Below are 15,681 nucleotides of genomic sequence, written 5' to 3'. Positions count from 1 at the left end.
CTTACGGTTGTGGGCGGAGCATTTGCCGTACCAGGCGGTGATACAGCCCGACAGGATGCTCTCGATTGTGCATCTGTAGAAGTTTGTGAGTGCTTTTGGAGACAAGCCAAATTTCTTCAGCCTCCTGAGGTTGAAGAGGCGCTGCTGCGCCTTCTTCACGACGCTGTCTGTGTGGGTGGACCAATTCAGTTTGTCCGTGATGTGAACGCCGAGGAACTTAAAACTTACTACCCTCTCCACTACTGTCCCATCGATGTTGATAGGGGGGTGCTCCCTCTGCTGTTTCCTCAAGTCCACAATCATCTCCTTTGTTTTGTTGACGTTGAGTGTGAGGTTATTTTCCTGACACCACACTCCGAGGGTCCTCACCTCCTCCCCGTAGGCCATCTCGTCGTTGTTGGTAATCAAGCCTACCACAGTAGTGTCATCCACAAACTTGATGATTGAGTTGGAGGCGTGCATGGCCATGCAGTTGTGGGTGAACAGGGAGTACAGGAGAGGGCTCAGAACGTACCCTTGTGGGGCCCCAGTGTTGAGGATCAGCGGGGTGGAAATGTTGTTACCTATCCTCACCACCTGAGGATGGCCCATCAGGAAGTCCAGTACCCAGTTGCACAGGGCGGGGTCGAGACCCAGGGTCTCGAGCTTGATGCAGGGTACTATGGTGTTAAATGCTGAGCTGTAGTCGATGAACAGCATTCTCACATAGGTATTCCTCTTGTCCAGATGGGTTAGGGCAGTTTGCAGTGTGGTTGCGATTGAGTCATCTGTGGACCTATTTGGGAGGTTCTAGGGTGTCAGGTAGGGTGGAGGTGATATGGTCATTGACTAGTCTCTCAAAGCACTTCATGATGACAGAAGTGAGTGCTACGGGGCGGTAGTCGTTTAGTTCAGTTACCTTAGCTTTCTTGGGAACAGGGACAATGGTGGCCCTCTTGAAGCATGTGGGAACAGCAGACTGGGATAAGGATGGATTGAATATGTCCGTAAACACACCAGCCAGCTGGTCTGCGCATGCTCTGAGGACGCGGCTGAGGATGCCGTATGGGCCTGCAGCCCTGCGAGGGTTAACACGTTTAAATGTTTTACTCACGTCGGCTGCAGTGTCAGTGCGTGTCAGTGGCACTGTATTGTCCTCAAAGCAGACAAAAAAGTCATTTAGTCTGTCTGGGAGCAAGACATCCTGGTCCGTGACGGGGCTGGTTTTCTTTTTGTAATCCGTGATTGACTGTAGACCCTGCCTCATACCTCTTGTGTCTGAGCCGTTGAATTGAGACTCTACTTTGTCTCTATACTGACGCTTAGCTTGTTTGATTGCCTTGCGGAGGGAATAGCTACACTGTTTGTCTGCTAAATGACTTAAATGTAAATGTAAATGTAAATGTTTGTATTCGGTCATGTTTCCGGTCACCTTGCCCTGGTTAAAAGCAGTGGTTCGCGCTTTCAGTTTCATGTGAATGCTGCCATCAATCCACGGTTTCTGGTTTGGGAATGTTTTAATCGTTGCTATGGGAACGACATCGTCAATGCACTTTCTAATGAACTCGCTCACCGAATCAGCGTATTCGTCAACGTTGTTGTTGGAAGCAATGCGGAACACATCCCAATCCACATGATCGAAGCAGTCTTGAAGCGTGGAATCAGATTGGTCGGACCAGCGTTGACCAGACATGAGCGCGGGAGCTTCTTGTTTTAGTTTCTCTCTGTAGGCAGGGAGCAACAAAATGGAGTCGTGGTCAGCTTTTCCCGAAAGGAGGGCGGGGTAGGGCCTTATATGCGTCACGGAAGTAAGAATAGCAATGATCCAGGGTTTTACCAGCCCTGGTTGCGCAATCGATATGCTGATACAATTTAGGGAGTCTTGTTTTCAGATTAGCCTTGTTAAAATCCCCAGCTACAATGAATTCAGCCTCAGGATATGTGGTTTCCAGTTTGCAAAGAGTCAAATAAAGTTTGTTCAGGGCCATCGATGTGTCTGCATGGGGGGGAATATATACGGCTGTGATTATAATCAAAGATAATTCCCTAGGTAGATAACACGGTCGACATTTGATTGTGAGGAATTCTATGTCAGGTGAACAGAAGGACTTGAGTTCCTGTATGTTCCTGTGGAAGGCAGAATACAGGATCCGCTTCGCAAAAGTCATATTTCTGGTCGTACTGATGGTGAGTTGACGTTGCTCTTATATTCAGTAGTTCTTCCCGACTGTATGTAATGAAACCTAAGATTACCTGGGGTACCAATGTAAGAAATAACACGTAAAAAAAACAAAATACCGCATAGTTTCCTAGGAATGCGAAGCGAGGCGGCCATCTCTGTCGGTGCCGGAATATATGTATATACATACACACACACAAATGCCTTCGGAAAGTATTCAGACCCCTTTACTTTTCCCACTTTGTTACATTACAGCCTTATTCTAAAATGGATTAAATAAATAAGACATACTCAATCTACACACAATACCCCATAATGACAAAGTGAAAACAATTTGTAATTTTTTATTTTAGCAACAAAAAAAAACAGAAATTCTTATTTACATAAATATTCAGACACTTCACTACAAGACAAGACTGCATCCTGTTTCCATTGATCATCCTTGAGATGTTTCTACAACTTGATTGGAGTCCACCTGTGGTAAATTTAGTTGATTGGACATGACTTGGAAAGGCACACCTGTCTATATAAGGTCCCACAGTTGACTGTGCATGTCAGAACAAAAACCAAGCCATGAGGTCGAAGGAATTTTCAGTAGAGCTCCGAGACAGGAATGTCTCGAGGCACAGATCTGGGGAAGGGTACCAAAACATGTCTGCAGCATTGAAGGTCCCCAAGAACACAGTGGCCTCCATCATTCTTAAATGGAAGAAGTTTTGTCCTAGAGATGGCCGCCAAGACTTGTCCTAGAGAAGGCCGCCAGGCTAAACTGAGCAATCGGGGAAGAAGGGCTTTGGTTAGGGTGGCGACCAAGAACCCAATGGTCACTGACAGAGCACTAGAGTTCCTCTGTGGAGATAGACTAGGCTACCTGCCATCTACCAACACCCCTGGTGTAATGAATATTTGCTGAAGCATTATGACAACTCTGCGTCACATGACTGTAGTATACACAAATAAGTACAAGGCCCGCTATGACTTCCGTGGAGTCATCAAATGAGCAAAAGGACAATATAAGAATACGGTGGAATCATATTCCACAGGCTCCGATGCCCACTGCACGTGGCAGGGGCTACAGTCCATTATGGATTACAAAGGAAGACCCAAAAGTGATCTGCACAACAATGCCTCTCTACATTTTCTGCATGCTTTGACAACAACAACATCGAGCCGGGTGTGAGGGCCGTCACCGACCCAGAGGGTTGGGTGATCTCGCTCTCTGAGGCTGACTTGAAAATGGTCTTTAATCAGGTCAAAACGCGCAAGGCCATGGGCCAGATGGTATTCCAGGGCGCGTTCACAGAGGACTTCCAGAACAACTGCCAAGCATCTCCTTGAGCGGTTGAACATGTTTTAAGATGACCACAATCGTTCCTGTTCCTAAGAACTCTAAGGCTTCATGCCACAATAACTACCGCCCTGTAGCACTCACTTCTGTAATCCTGAAGTGCTTTGAGAGGCTGGCACACATTAACTCCATTCTCCCAGCCGCCCTAGACCACTCCAATTTCCATACTGCCCCAACAGATCCATAAACGATGCAATCACCCACCTAGATAAGATGAATACCTATGTGCGAATGCTGTTCATTGACTACAGCTCAGCGTTCAACACCATTGTCCTCTCTAAGCTAATCAACAAGCTAGGACTCTGGGTCTGAACAACTCCCTCTGCAACTGGATCCTGGACTTCCTGACAGGCCGACCCCAGGGCGTGAGGGTACGCTGACCCTTAACATAGGGGCCACACAGGGGTGTGTTCTCAGTCCCATTCTGTACTCACTGTTAACCCACGACTGTGAGGCCATGCACGACTCCAACACCATTATCAAGTTCCATTATCAACTACCACTGTTGACGACACGACAGTGGTAGGCCTGATCACCTGTGACGATGAGTCAGCCTTAGAGGAAGGAGGCCAGTGACCTGGCAGTGTGGTGCCAGGCCAACAACCTCTCCTTCAACATCAGCAAGACCAAGGAGCTGATCGTGGACTACAGGATGGGGTGGCAGTGGAGCCAGTAGACAGCTTTAAGTTCCTTGGTGTCCCAATTAGAGGTCATCCGTTTAATCGGAATGGCCGATTAATTCGGGCCGATTTCGAGTTTTCATAACAATTGGTAATCTGCATTTTTGGACACTAATCATGGCTGATTACATTGCACTCCACAAGGAGACTGTGTGGCAGGCTGACTACCTGTTATGCGAGTGCAGCAAGGAGCCAAGGTAAGGTGCTAGCTAGCATTAAACTATCTTATAAAAAACAATCAATCTTAACATAATGGTTGATGATATTACTAGTTTATCATCTAGCTTGTCCTGCGTTGCATATAATCGATGTGGTGCCTGTTAATTCATTGAATCATAGCCTACTTCGCCAAACGGGCCATTTAACAAGCATAGTCACGAAAAAAGCACCGCCGTTGCACCAATGTGTACCTAACCATAAACATCAACGCCTTTCTTAAATTCAATACACAAGTATACATTTTAAACCTGCATATTTATTTAATATTACCTGCTAACATGAATTTCTTTTAACTAGGGAAATTGTATCACTTCTCTTGCATTCTGTGCAACAGAGTCAGGGTATATGCAGCAGTTTGGGCCGCCTGGCTTGTTGTGAACTGCGTGAAGACCATTTCTTCCTAACAAAGACAGCCAACTTTGCCAAACGGGGATGATTTTTTTAAAAGCGCATTTGTGAAAAAAAAAACACAATCGCTGCAAGAATGTACCTAACCAAAAACATCAATGCCTTTCTTAAAATCAATACACAGAAGTACATTCTTTTAAACCTGCATATTTAGTTAAAAGAAATCCAGGTTAGCAGGCAATAATAAACCAGGGAAATTGTGTCACTTCTCTTGCGTTCATTGCACGGAGAGTCAGGGTATATGCAACAGTTCGGGCCGCCTGGCTCGTTGCAAACTAATTTGCTAGAATTTTACGTAATTATGACATAACATTGAAGGTTGTGCAATGTAACAGGAATATTTAGACTTATCAATGCCATCCGTTAGATAAAATATTTCACTGAAAGACTAAACGTTTTGTTTTCGAAATGATAGTTTACCATATTAATGACCTACGGCTCGTATTTCTGGATGTTATTATGTAATAATTAAGTCTATGATTTGATATTTGATAGAGCAGTCTGGCTGAGCGGTGGTAGGCAGCAGCAGGCTCGTAAGTGTTCATTCAAACAGCACTTTCGTGCGTTTGCCAGTAGCTCTTTGCTGTGCTTCAAGCATTGAGTTGTTTGACTTCAAGCCTATCAACTCCCGAGATTAGGCTGGTGTAGCCGACGTGAAATGGCTAGCTAGTTAGTGGGGTGCGCGCTAACCACGTTCCAATAGGTGACATCACTCACTCTGAGACCTTGAAGTAGATGTTGCTCTGCAACGGCCGTGGCTTTTGTGGAGCGATGGGTAATGATGCTTCGAGGGTGGCTGTTGTTGATGTGTTCCTGGTTCGAGCCCAGGTAGGGGCAAGGAGAGGGACGTAAGCTATACCGTTACACTGGCAATACTAAAGTGCCTTTAAGAACATCCAATAGTCAAAGGTATATGAAATACAAACGGTATAGAGAGAAATAGTCCTATAATTCCTATACTAACTACAACCTAAAAATTCTTACCTGGGAATATTGAAGACTCATGTTAAAAGGAACCACCAGCTTTCATATGTTCTCATGTTCTTGAGCAAGGAACGTTAGCTTTTTTACATGGTACATATTGCACTTTTACTTTCTTCTCCAACACTTTGTTTTGGTATTATTTAAACCAAATTGAACATGTTCATTATTTATTTGAGGCTAAATTTATTTTATTGATGTATTATATTAAGTTAAAATAAAAGTGTTCATTTAGTATTGTTGTAATTGTCATTATTACAAAGAAATAAATACATTTTAAAAACGGCCGATTAATCGGCATCGGCTTTTTTGGGGTCCTCCAATAATCGGTACAGGTATTGAAAAATCATAATCGGTCGACCTCTCGTCCCAATCACCAAAGATTTAAAATGGTCCAAACACACTAGCAACAGTAGTGAAGAAGGCGCGACAGTGCCTCTTCCCCCTCAGGAGGTTGAAAACGTTTGGCATGGGGAATCAAATCCTCAAAAGGTTCTACAGCTGTACCATTGAGAGCATATTGACTGGCTGCATTACTGCTTGGTATGGCTTTAGCACCACCCTCGATTGCCTGGCACTACACAGGGTTGTGCGGACAGCCCAGTACATCACTGGGGCCAAGTTCCCTGCCATCCATGACCTCTAAATCAGGCGGTGTGAAAAGAAATCCCAGAAAATCATCAAAGTCTCCAATCACTCAAGCCATAGACTATTTCCTCTGCTGGCGCACAGCAAGAGGTGCCGGCGCATCAAGTCTGACACCAACAGGCTCTTGAACAGCTTCTATCCCCAAGCAATACGACTGATATATAGCTAACAAAATAGCTACATGGACTGAGTTAACCTTGTATCTTTATTGATCTTTTATTTCAAATTTTTATGCACACCCACAGGGCCCTGCCCACTCACTCACACTGTCACTCCAACCCACACACAAACACTCACTCCAACATTTTCTCACTCACAAATCATACATTTATACTAACTCTACACACCCACTCACATACTCAGTTTATCTTATATCCTGTTGCCTTGTCCCCTTACCCCTATACATATTTCCCTCAATCACTCCAGTATCCCTGCACATGTAATATATATTGGAACTGACTTTTCAAATATTTCCTGTATATAGTATGCTTACTAACTTATTTTATTGTGCATCTCATATTTCCTATTCTTATTTATTGCTTTTTTTTCTGGTAAAACATTTGATTGATTATTGCATTGTTGGGTTTTGAGTTTGCAAGAAAGGCATTTCACTGTACTTGTGCATATGACATTAAAACTTGAAACTATACTATTCGCCATACCTTTTTTGCAGATTTTACCTAGTATTCACTGTAGTTTTTGCGGACATTTACTGTAGTGCAGTGTTCACCAACCTTTCTGACTCAAGATCACTTTGAGTCAAAATGCAAGCCAAGATCTGCTGCTCCGATTTTTTTGTTAACATGACTTAAAAAACGTATCCCTATGTAACATGAACCTATTAAAAACAGTACTGTCCAAATGAGGTTTGTGCAGTAGACTATAAGCCCAATACATTATCACCGTATATTGCTTTGCTTGAATTGCCCTACCAATGCATTGTTGATCAGACCATTTTTAAATTACATTTCAAAATTTGAGGTAGACTATATGATCACAATAGATCAGTTGCTGTATTACTTGAGGCACAGCTGAATGAGCATACATTTAAAACCTTTGCTTTTTATTTTACTGTGCTGATGGTGCCTGCATCTGATGGTCAGTCTCAGCGGAGGGAGAGAGCAGCAGACTGAGGGTCTGTCTCAACATTCCTCTGCTCTCCCTTTCCTCCACTGACCAAAAAGGGTCACCGTCTTCCAGCTGATGGCTAAACTAGAGTCGTACCGGATTCATGTTGTTACTCCTATGAACAGAAAAAGGGAAATATTCCTCGATATTAAAAATGACCCAAGATGCTAATAATAACAACGCAAGCCTATCGATGCACTTTTCTCCTCATTAATTACAGATGCAGTGTAACAGTTTTCGTCCTCCTCTTCTGAGTTGGAGTAGGAAGGATCGGACCAATGCGCAGCGTGTTGTGTCCATAATACAATTTTTACGAAATATAACTAAACACAGAAAACAAAAGAATACAAGAGTAAATGGAAATCGACAGTCCCGCATTGAGCAAATACGGACACGGAAAATAATCACCCACAACCAAAATGTGGAAAACAGGCTACCTAAGTATGATTCTCAATCAGAGACAACGATCGACAGCTGCCTCTGATTGAGAACCATACCAGGCCAAACACAGAAATACAACATAGAAAAAAGAAAATAGACTACCCACCCCAACTCACGCCCTGACCAAACTAACACAAAGACATAAGAAAGGAACTAAGGTCAGAACGTGACATGAAGTGCTGGTTGTAGTGCGAGTGGAAAAAGGAAGAACGCACATTCTATGGCTTATATAGCCGAAGTGCTGAATAAAAAGTTGACAGTGCTGAGCAAGAACTTAAACATAAACTCACTCATAAAAACAGCAGCTCTTTGCTGTATTCGTTGACAAGCTCTCTCTAGTCATGGTTTTAAAAGTCTAGAAACCTCACAGTATCAACTTTGCTGTTGTATTTTATTTAAAAATATATATTTTTGCTTGCTACGCTACTGCAGACACATCTGAGTAATCCGATTGGCCAGCGGTAGGCCTATATAGCGCACTTGATTTATTCTCTGGGCCCGCCGGGTAGGTGGATTTGTATCTTCAGACACATGAAATGGTTCTAAATCGGAACACTTCACATTTCCTGACAGGCAGGTGAATTGGGTGCACCTATCGCCAACAGCACTAGACAACAAAAAAATGGAACGCAATGCTTTATTGTTCTTTTTTTAACGTAAATATTTGACTAGAAACAGTTGGTGGCCACTGCTGTAGTGTTATTGTGGACATGACTAGTATACTATAGTATTAACTGTAGTGTTTTTGCAGACATGACTAATATACTGTAGTGTTTTTGCAGACATGACTGTAGTATAATGCAGTATTTATTGTAGTGTTTTTGCAGACATGACTGTAGTATATTGTAGTAACACCTGCCGACTAGGGTTAGCTAAAATGGCACAACTACCAGACTACGTCTACTGTTGAATGAGGGGAATACCTAAACCAGAACATAAAGACACACAGGTTCGTGAGTTGGGTCAACAGTTCTGAGCAATGCAGCAGACAAGACCATTGCAAAAATATATTTATTTTATTACAATTGTAACATTTGAATATTAGACAGGTTCTAGGCCCATTAAAGGAAACAGTACAGATGTAGATATAAAGAACAAGCAAAGTTCATTAAGCTTAAAGGATGTCTCTAGTATCTATAGTATTCACTGTAGTGTTTTTGCTGACAGGACTATAGTATAATATAGTATTTACTGTAGTGTTTTTGCCAAAATGACTAGTACACAGTATTCACTGTTGTGTTTTAGCTGACTTTGCTGTAGTATAGTATTAACTGTAGTGCGTTTGCGGATATGACTGTAGTATTCACTGTAATGCTTTTGTGGACATGGCTGTAGGGTGTCCCAGCCCCTGAAGTGACTTATCAACCCTCTATGGAAAAGGTTTCATTATCACAGGAATTCAGCCTTCGCTGTGTTGATCTCTCCAAACCCCATTCTCTCACACCTCTGGTTAGCAGAGGTTCTGTTTTCATTACATCCTGTAGTTCTGATATCTGATCCCAAAATAGAGAAACTCCCTAGTTCAGTGGAGGTTGCCCTCTCTCCCTGTAGTGCTGTACTGAAAAACAGTCATGTGACTTGTGACATTGCTGGATGCAGGCCGTGCTCTGCTCCGTTGCCAGTGAAATCATGATTCACAAATCCATGAAGTGTGGAAACATTTGTTGTTTTATTAAAGGCGTACGACCGAATTAGCCATTTTTGTCAAAAGTACTATCAGTTTTGTCAAGAAGCCACAGCAGTGGAGATGGGTAACAACTGCACATATCTTCGCCTTTGATGGGGGAGACCCTGCTACTTAGAAACGTCATGATATGCCCTTATATGGAGGTTGATGTCAAGTTGATAGTTAGGCATATCGCAGATAGGCATATCGCAGATGAAGTTAGTCACGCAAAGTGTAAAAAGAGATGGCATCCAGAGTTGGCTGCAAAAACGGGTCATCGAACACGAGCTGTTTCAGTACAGCACTATAGGGAGAGAGGACAAACTCTACAGGGAAAGAGGGGGAAAGGGCAAACCCCTCTGAACTACTTTAAATGTATGGAATCACTTGGGAGTTAACTGTTGCACTTGTTGTGCATTATGCTATCAACATGTTTCCATTAACACTACAAGTATCGAAGAAAACAGATCAATAGAGGCAAAATGGCTGTTTGACTGAGCCGTTAGCAGCCAATATCTACTATACAAAACAAAAAATGGTGAGCGAGTCCTAGTGATGTTATGTTTGATACTGGTGCTCCAGATAATGAAGCTCAGAGTAATTAACTGTTTTTCAAAAACCTCAGTTTTCCATCAAAAGTGAGTTATTTTCTTATCCTCTTTTATAAGATAAAAGGCTTGTACTCACATTTCAATGACTGGTTGTTGTTTGTGAGAGTTGTTTGTCATGCTTAACTACTCAGCTCTGTCTGGATGCTGGACCCGGATTGAAAGAGGCACCTTTGAACCTGCCCATATAAATACATTGCCATAGAGTATAGAAGGCACACCTGCTAAGAGTGCCCTCCATCCTCACGCGACAAAAGAGATGGGTAGAGGGTACAGCTGCCACAAATGCCTTCCCCAGCATCCACATCACAAGCATGGAATTATGTACAAAGATGAAAAACCAACTGGCAGTTTGTTTTGGCTTTACCAATATAAATAACCAACAATCATCAGAAAACCAATAATACATACCCAGATACTTGTAGTGTTATGGTAACATGTTAATAATTGTTGCACTTTTGTGCATGGCCATTGTTATGCTAACTAGGCCTGCTTTATGGCTATGGTTACTTTTGTTAGCTTTATATTGTTTGTTTGCTTGCCATGCTATGTAGCTATTGATAAATTAGCCTAAATTAGCCTATTACAGCTACAGGCCTACAATTCCGCATGCTATTGCACCCCCTTTCTGGCAGTAGTACTACAATGATATTGATTACTGCATTGTTGGGTTTAAAGCTGGGAAGAAAGTAATTTCACTGTACTTGTGCACGTGATATTGAAACATTCATTGTTAACTGCTGCTATACTTATGCATAGCGTTACCAACTTATATGGAAATTGCATTTGCATATTGCCATTAACAGCTGATTAATTATGTATGTTCATTGCTGTTATTGCCTTTATTATTTGCTTAAATAACATACATAAAAGTGAAATTAGAAAGAAAGTCTACAATGACCAAAAGCCAACAGGCTGTGTCACGACTTCCGCCGAAGTCGGTCCCTCTCCTTGTTCGAACACCGGCCTTCTAGCCATCACTGATCCATTTTTAATTTTCCATTGTTTTTGTCTTGTCTTCCTTCACACCTGGTTCCAATCCCATCAATAACATGTTGTGTATTTAACCCTCTGTTTCCCCTCATGTCCTTGTCGGAGATTGTTTGTTTGTGATGTGCATGTATTATGTTGGTGTGCGACGGGTTTTGTACCCATTTTTGTTATTTTGTACATTTTGGTTTTTGGAGTTTTATCAGCATTTATTAAACAACTCCATTTTTACCAAGTTCGTTCTCCTGCTCCCGACTTCCCTGCCACCAACACGCGCCCATTACAGGCTGCTATTTAGGCTATAATCTGAATGGAGTTGTGTAGAATAACTGTAGGACGGTTTAGAAGCACAGTAATGTTATAGCTAGATGCAATTAGCCAAGCTAGAGTGGTTGCCGTCTCTCCCTCCGTGCCTGTTGCATCCCTCACTCGGATCGGACCGGTTGTCCTTTCGGAACGGTAAAAAAATAAAAAATAAAGTATTTATGCATATTGTGTCCCGGTCTTTCCCCTGTCCATTTCAGAACAGGAGCTCTAACTCAATCACCATTTGTCCACATCATTCAGATTATTCAAATTAAATCATTAAGTGTTTAAGAGTGATTAGTGACAATGGAGTGCTGAGTACCAGGCCATTAGCAAGGGCCATTAGCAAGTTTTGGATGGGATTTTGACTGCGGTCATGACCCGTGACTGCCGGTGTGGTGGTTATACGATCACCGCGACAGCCCTAATTACCATAACCCTCACCTAAACCTCAAGCAAAGCAGTAACAATCTTGTAACTGAAGAATATTGTGACAGGCTAGGAACCAATGTTTAGGTCAGTATTTCCCTGGGCACCCTTATTAGGGGAGGACATGCAGGAAATGTATAAAACCTCCCCTTGGTCATGTTCAGTTGAGGACCTTGTATCTGGAAGGTAGTGTATGTGTATTTTGTGACCACTCTGTCTTGAACAAATATTTGAGTTTTGAGTTTGACCATCAGTGAGTTTATTAATGTGTGACAACCATTCAAGATGCTCAAAATATATATTTTTTAATTTAACCTATATTTAACTACGCAAGTCTGTTAAGAACAAATTCTTATTTACATTGATCGCTTACAAAAAGGTAAAAGGCCTCCTGCTGGACAGGGGCTGTGATAAAAAATAAAAATAGGACTAAACAGACATCACGACAAGAGAGACACCAACAACACTACATAAAGAGATACCTAAGACAACAACATAGCAAGGCAGCAACACATGACAACACAGCATGGTAGCAACACAACATGGTCGCAGCACAAAAATGGTACAAACATTTTTGGGCACAGACAACAGCACAAAGGGCAAGAAGGTAGAGACAACAATACATCACGCAAAGCAGCCAACTGTCAGTAAGAGTGCCCATGATTGAGTCTTTGAATGAAGAGATTGAGATAAAACTGTCCAGTTTTAGTGTTTTTTTGCAGCTCATTCCAGTCGCTAGTTATAGCGAACTGACCCAGGGATGTGTGTGCTTTGGGGACCTTTAACAGAATGTCACTGGCAGAATGGGTGTTGTATGTGGAGGATGATGGCTGCAGTAGGTATCTCAGATAGGGGGGAGTGAGGCCTAAGATGGTTTTATAAATAAGCATCAACCAGTGGGTCTTGCGACGGGTATACAGAGATGAGCAGTTCACAGAGGAGTATAAAGCGCAGTGATGTGTCCTATAAGGAGCATTGGTGGCAAATCTGATAGCCGAATGGTAAAGAACATCTAGCCACTCGAGAGCACCCTTACCTGACAATCTATAAATTAACCATCCTACCCATGCTAGATTACGGAGACATCTGAATCAGGGTTAGTTTGGCAGCTGGGGTAAAAGAGGAGCGATTACAATAGAGTAAAACAAGTCTAGATTTAACCTTAGCCTGCAGCTTTGATATGTGCTGAGAGAAGGACAGTGTACCGCCTAGCCATACTCCCAAGTACTTGTATGAGGTGACTACATCAAGTCCTAAACCCTCAGAGGTAGCAATCACACCGGTGAGGAGAGGGGCATTCTTCTTACCAAACCACATGACCTTTGTTTTGGAGGTGTTCAGAACAAGGTTAAGGGCAGAGAAAGCTTTGTTGTAGAGCATTTAACACAAAATCCGGTGAGTGGCCAGCTGAGTATAAGACTATCCTCTACAAATAAATGGATGAGAGAGCTTCCTACTGCCTGAGCTATCTTGTTGATGTAAATTGAGAAGAGCATGGGGCCTAGGATCGACCCTTGGGGTACTCCCTTGGTCACAGGCAGTGGCTGAGACAGCAGATGTTCTGACTTTATACACTGTGCTCTTTGAGAGAGGTAGTTAGCAAACCAAGCCAAAGACCTTCAGAGACAACAATACTCCTTAGCCGGCCCACGAGATTATGTAAAGCTACTGCAATAATGTCATTTTTTTCAGATGGGTTGTTTGGAGAGGTTTGCTGGTTTGAGGTCCATGCAGTTTATTGGCAGTGCCCTCCAATAAAGTTGACTGTCTTTAAGTAAATTAATTTGCATTTCTAAAATATCTATTGTTTATGTAAATGCAGTGGCCATTTCAGAAGTACATTATTGTTTGTCAATGCTTTTGGTCATCTTGTGAACTTGGTCAGCTGAATCTGTGTGAAGCACTGTTGTATTTCAGAATCTATCTAGTGGAAGTATAAGATCAAAGTCATTTTTATGTACTCTTGTTAATGTGTTATCTGTGTCAAACGAGCAAACCTAATCCTCTAACCTTAATATACTTTGCTTGTTCTTTATATCTGCTTCTGTACCGTTTCCCTTTGGGCTCCCGAGTGACGCAGCGGTCTAAGGAAATGTATCTCAGCGCTAGAGGTGTCATTACAGACCCTGGTTCAATTCCGGCTGTATCACAACCGGCAGTGATTGGGAGTCCCATAGGGCAGCGCACAATTGGCCCAGCGCCGTCCGGGTTAGGGTTTGGCCGGTGTAGGACGTAATTGTAAATAAGAATTTGTTCTTAACTGACTTGCCTAGTTAAATAAAGGTTAAATAAAAAATTAAATAATGGGCCTGGAACTTATCTAATGTTCAAATATAAAATGTTTATTACAATTGTAATATTTTTGCTAAAGTGTTTTCTGCTCCATCGCATTGCTCTGAGCTGTTCACTCAACTCAGTAGGTGGCCTTTCACGAACCTGTGACTTATGTTCTGGTTGAGGTGTTTCACTCATTAAACGGTAGGCATAGTCTGGTTAGCCAATTTAGCTAACCCCAGTCTGCAGGTTTTACTACAATATACCATAGTCATGTCCACAGAAACACTAGTACATACTAAGGTATACTGCAGTCATGTCTGCAAAAACTCTACAGTGAATACTACAGTATATACATTTATTTAGACCATAGTATAGTATTTTTTCATGTGGGTTAGCTGTAAATGTGTAACATATTTGAACAAAGACAACAATGGAAATAAATGAGCAAAGCCACCCACAATGCAGCAGCACACATGAAAATAGAATGAATAGAACATTCTTGGAACCTCTAACCCTGGCAATTTGACTGGTAAACTCATGAGTACCCTTGCAATGTCAGACTGGTATTGTGATGCAATTTACATGGCCATGTAGAATGTTAATTCAAATGATGAGTGACGTAGCTCATACAATGGAATGTATTTTTTGTAAGGTCAGCTCAGTTGAACAATTCACAGCACCTAATATGTTTGATGGGAACATTTCCTGCTTTGCTCCTATGTTAGGGTGTTAGGGATCAACATGAAACATTGGTACTGGTGTTATACTTTGTATTCCATGTTATAGAGCAGCATCTCAGGAACGCATGCCACTTTTCATGAGGATAGGACTTACTATTGCTGGGATCTTGTTTAAAAGTGACGGAAAAGGTCGGGGACAGGTCAATGATTAATCCCTTGTCAATAAGGCACCAAATCACCAGTCTCGATCCTTAAACTCAACACTTTTTGTCCAATATCTCAAGATAGGGTGATCATACTGTTATGACATTTTCAAGGCTGATGTAGAACACATGATTGAAATGAAAGCAAAATTTCTGAAATTAAAATGCAATATTATGCAAATTAGGCACTTCATATGCAAATTAGGCAGTATGGAATACACCATTACAGTAATTTAAGCCCAATAATTGCAGGGTGGTCATATTAATAATTTTTAAATCTTGATGCTTTATGCAAAACAGAGCTTGTAACAAGTTCTATAATTAGAATACAACTTTTCCTACTACTTTATGCAAATTAGATAATGAATATCTCAATATCGCTGTATAGAATATATAAATACAGCATGTTATTACCATTAATTTAAAGTAAGGTGGTAACTGAAGAGTAAGGCACCACCCATTTGCATGCAAACACACACACAGCCGGCACACACACACAGCCGGGGTGGCA

The 15,681-nt window shown here is 42.0% G+C and overlaps 1 protein-coding gene across 3 annotated transcripts in view; it reads right to left on the bottom strand.

The window, feature by feature from the left end:
- The window catches only part of LOC124002179 (furin-like), a 188,652-nt gene that overhangs the window by 125,502 nt on the left and 47,469 nt on the right, over nt 1–15,681 (bottom strand). The gene's annotated exons all lie outside the window — the stretch shown is intronic.

The sequence above is a fragment of the Oncorhynchus gorbuscha genome, linkage group LG02 (genome assembly GCF_021184085.1).
Source record: "Oncorhynchus gorbuscha isolate QuinsamMale2020 ecotype Even-year linkage group LG02, OgorEven_v1.0, whole genome shotgun sequence".
Classification (NCBI taxonomy): Eukaryota; Metazoa; Chordata; class Actinopteri; order Salmoniformes; family Salmonidae; genus Oncorhynchus; species Oncorhynchus gorbuscha.
The sequence above is the reverse complement of the archived record's forward strand: the minus strand, read 5'-3'. Positions and strand labels throughout refer to the sequence as shown.